The sequence below is a fragment of the Nannospalax galili genome, unplaced genomic scaffold (genome assembly GCF_000622305.1).
Source record: "Nannospalax galili isolate Female #2095 unplaced genomic scaffold, S.galili_v1.0 scaffold285, whole genome shotgun sequence".
Lineage (NCBI taxonomy): Eukaryota > Metazoa > Chordata > Mammalia > Rodentia > Spalacidae > Nannospalax > Nannospalax galili.
In genome coordinates, this window is record NW_008355157.1 from 4,639,699 (window position 1) to 4,644,293 (window position 4,595).

At 45.4% G+C, this 4,595-nt stretch overlaps 1 long non-coding RNA gene across 1 annotated transcript in view; it reads left to right on the forward strand.

Annotated features, from left to right (window-relative positions):
- Positions 1–1,598, forward strand: part of LOC115067533 — a 14,022-nt gene extending 12,424 nt beyond the window's left edge. The window contains exon 4 of the long non-coding RNA XR_003846938.1: positions 997–1,598. This is a non-coding gene — a long non-coding RNA (uncharacterized LOC115067533). The remainder of the gene's footprint in view (positions 1–996) is intronic.
- The last annotated feature ends 2,997 nt before the right edge of the window (positions 1,599–4,595 follow it).

Here is a 4,595-nt window from a genome sequence, read left to right on the forward strand (position 1 = left end):
TAAATGTGCTTTCTTTTTTTCTTTGTTTTTAAATTTTATTTATTTTTATGTGTATATGTGTATTGCCTGCAGGTAGGTAGGAGCACCCTTGCCGCGCAATGCCCACAGAGGACAGAGTGGCTGTCGGATCCCCTGGGACTGGAGTTACAAACAGTTGTTAGCTGCCATGTGGGTGCTTGGATTCAAACCCTGGTCTTCTGCAAGAACAGCCAGTGTCCTTAAACGCTGAGCGATATCTCAGCCCATAGGTAGGTAGATAGATAGATGATATAGATAGATAGATAGATAGATAGATAGATAGATAGATAGATAGATAGATAGATAGATAGATAGATAGATAGATAGATAGATAGATAGATAGATAGATAGATAGATAGATAGATAGATAGATAGATAGATAGATAGATAGATAGATAGATAGATAGATAGATAGATAGATAGATAGATAGATAGATAGATAGATAGATAGAACAGGATGTGCGATTCCAGTGGTCCTCCCATGTGGCTTGTTCTTTATCACACAGGCTCCCCATAAGCTGTCAGTGTTCTCATAGCATGGCACTGACTTCCCCCAGCTGAGCAAGGGAAGAGGAAGGCCCAGCTTCTTAGAAACGAGTTACTGAATCCAGTCTACACTTAAGGGGAAGGGAATTGGGTTCTACCTCTTGAGAGTGGGCATATCAAAGCATCTGTAGATCTCTGAAAATGAATCACAATTAGGGTTGGAGCTATAACTCAGTGGTAGAGTGCTTGCTGAGCAGGCTTGAGGACCTAGGCTCAATTGAAAATAAGCAACATGGATCCAGTTTCAGAGGAAGGAAGGAAAGGAACGAGGAGGGGAGGGGAAGGAAGGAGGTGGGAGGGAGGAGGGAAAAAGATGCTGAGATGCACCCTCAACATTGCCTTGCATGTATTCAGGATAAATTTTAGCTGTCACCCTTGCTAAAGCCCAGAAGATATTAATTCCAAATTAATCCATCTGGGCTTTTTTCACAGACCTCAGCCAGCTGAAACGTGTTTGGATCAATGACAAACTTCATCAACTCATGTGGCCTCCAGCCCTCACTAATGCGTTAGGCAACAGCAGCCTCAGGTTGGCCTTCACAGCCTCCATTGTCATGACTGACATTGCAGACACTAAAACTAGCCAAGATAATGACGGGGATAAATGGTCCTTTAACCAGAGGCTCCACATGCTCTGGGAACATTACCTCATGCAGGGCAGGCACACACTCCCCCACACCTTTTCAAGTCTTTCTCACACGGGCTTTGTGGAAAGGCCTTCTCCACAGTCTCAGTAACTCTTGCTTCCAGCCTTGTTTGTGGTCCTTGCTGAGAGAACTGCCTCGAGGAAAAGTCTCCTTTCAACATGGTTGTACAACTCTCTGAGGCCAGCCACGGCCCACCCTCCTGTGAGCAGTCCCTCTACTGACCTACCCCTCCCTGTGCTCAATGCAAGGAGCATTGCCAACAGTGTGTTAAAGTGTTTTCAAATACTAAGAATAGGAAACGGGGTTTACATATAATTTTGTAGCTAGTACTATGGCTTACTGAATTGTTGGTCCCCCCCATACTGGTGGGCCAAGGCACAATTTATAGGTTATCTGCATGTACACTCTGTCCCTATAAAATTATTACATACAGACTTGGTTGCTGAATGTTGCTGTTGGTTTTTTATGCTTCCTTTCCTCCCTCCTTCCATTCCACCATCTAAATATCAAATGTGCATTTGCTGTCTCACCAGAACCTAGTTTCTGACTAAGAAGAAGCTAACTTGCTCTCCTCCAAAGAATCTCTAAAACATTTTGAGAACCACAACAGATCAACATGTGTTGGTCAGCCAAACACCTGTTCCTCACTTGTTTTGGAAATAAACCTGCAGGCAGATAAGATTATGTGGCATACAGAAGGATCGGACAAAGAAATGAGACAAAATAGAGCCTCTGTTCAAAGTGATCAGCAACAAAATGGAATAATGTAGGTTCTGAAGTATTTCCATCTGTGCAAGGATGGAAGTGACAGCAGGACCCAGGACAGCCAATGTCTGTGTTTAACTCACCTGTGAACATCTCTTGGCCCAGCTCCCTAGGAAAAGCATTATCATAAACTAGACCAGCAGGGGAGGAGGACTAAGAAAGAGTGTGTCTGCCTGCACAGAGGAGCTGCAGCGTACTCAGGTATAGGGAGGAAGGAGAGAGAGAGCCAGGTACGAAAAGGCAGGTGGTATTGCTGGAGGGCAGGGGAGGGGACACCCATGCAGGTGCCTGTGGCCATTACCAGGAGAGCTAATTTAATCCAGGGCTAAACTGGGAAGGGCTTAGAACCCAGAAGAAAAACATTTAGTCTTCTCCTGTTCCTCAAGGGCTAGGACTGACCCTAAGCCTAGGAATAGTCACTCATCCAGGGTCAGGGTCTCAAGGAAGAGCTTGTGCTTGGGAAAGGGAGCACAGTGGTGGGAGTCCCCAGGAGAAACTGCACAACCTAATGGCATTAAGCCTGCCTTCAAGTCCTTACTCCACTGGCAGTACTGACTCTGACCTTGAGCATATTATAGAATGGCCAGAATTCAGGGTGGCCAGTTGGTGGAGTCAGTGGTGGCTTTAACTTTGAAACATGATTTCATCTCTAAATAAGGCATGTTAGCAAGAGTTATTGTGACAATGGTTTCCAGAGAACCAAGAGAACTAAAACCAATAGTACAATAGTGTGTGCTTATGCATGTGTGTGCACGCACATGCATATGTAAGTGTGCATGATACACTATAAGGAATTGGCACATATAGTTATAAAGCTGTCAAGTCCCATGGTCAGCAGGGTGAGTCAAGCGGCAAGCTAAGATCCAGCAGAGCTGATGGTGCAGTTCTAGATCAAAGACTGGCAGGCTCGAGACCCAGGAAAAGCTGAAAAGGTGATGTAAAGGCATCAGTCAGGAAGAACTCTATCTTGGGGATGGTGAGCCTTTCTGTTCTATTCCAGCCTTCAACTAACTAGACAAGGTCCACCCACAATGGGTGGAACAATCTGCTGTACTCAGTCTGATAATTCAAATGTTAGTCTTGTCCAAAACACCCTCACAGACAAACAAGAATGTTTGACCAAATCACTGGCTACCTCTGCAGCCTAATCCAGCTGACATGTAAAATTAACCATGACACGTTATTTTGAGCATAAACCAAAAGTAATCACATGTTCAGGAGCACTGTGTAAACTGTACAGATGGCAGCCAGGTGGGTATATTGCTACAGTAGGTTTTGTACTTGGCCTGAAATTTCCTCCTGCTCTGTCAAAAGAATGTCCTTGAATCAAGGGAAGGGGCAATCACAAGGGGAAGAGTTAGGGGAGAGGCCACTGGTCCAAAGGCCTGTGGGCACAACAAGGACCAGAACATCTGGGTAACTTTGCACTTGAGAGACAGCTGGAGAGGCTAAAATAGGGACACACACACACACACACACACACACACACACAGAGTCCTATAATAGAATAAATTAGATGAGGATTCAGGATCTTAGAGGCTAGATAGAGATGCAGCTCAGTGGTAGAATGTTTGCCTAGCATGTGAGAGAGGCCCTGGGTTCCATTCCCCCACAGCAGCCTCACTGACCTGGGACTCACTAATTAATCTAGACTGGCTGGCCAGCAATCCCCAGAGATCCTCCTGCCTCTACCTTCCCAGCCTTGGGATTACAAGTTCCCATCACTACGCTCAGCTTTTTTTATTTGGGTTCTGGAGCCTGAACTCAGCCCCTCATGCTAGCACAACAAGCATTTTACTGACTGAGCATCGCCCCCCCAGGCCCATTATTCTCTTTTTTAATGCAGCAGTGCCCAAATCGGGCTAAATTTCACTTGTTGAACTTCAGAAAAGCATCATACCCTGGCCTAAGTACAATTCGTAGACACAGACTGTCTGGTGTGGAACCCAGGTACCATTATGCATACCTCTGTCTTTTCTCATCTGCTGGGTTGGTAAGCAGATAACCAGGCTTGCTAGGATGAAGTGGGATAGGAGAGGGTTTGTAAAGGCCAGTCCTTTGCCTTTTGCCTCTAGGTTTGAATTGGAGCCACAAGAACCATTGACAATGAGGCAGATTTGGGTTCAAAGGAAGACATTTCTCACTACTCCTGAAACTTTTTCTGCAGTGGCCTTCATGAGCAACCTATGAACCACCCAAGATGACCAACCAGTCTTGTTTAAATTTATAGAGCACATGCTCATTTTGCCAAGCTGAATGACTTACTCAGTTTGATAGATGGAGTTCCAGCTGACATCTGTTTCCAAAGTTCAAGCCTATTTTTGAAAGAGTTCTTACAGGGGGCGCTGGAGAGATGGCTCAGAGGTTAAGAGCACTGGTTGCTCTTGCAGAGGACCTGGATTTGGTTCCTAGCACCCACATGGTCGCTAACAACCATCTGTAACTCTAGTTTCAGGGGATCTGATGCCCTCTTCTGACCTCCACGGCACTGCACGACGGGCACACTTACACACATGCAGACAATACACTCATACACATAAAATTAAAATATAAATTAATTTGAGTGTCCTGGCACACACCTTTAATCCCAGCACTTGGGAGGCAGAGGCAGGCGGATCT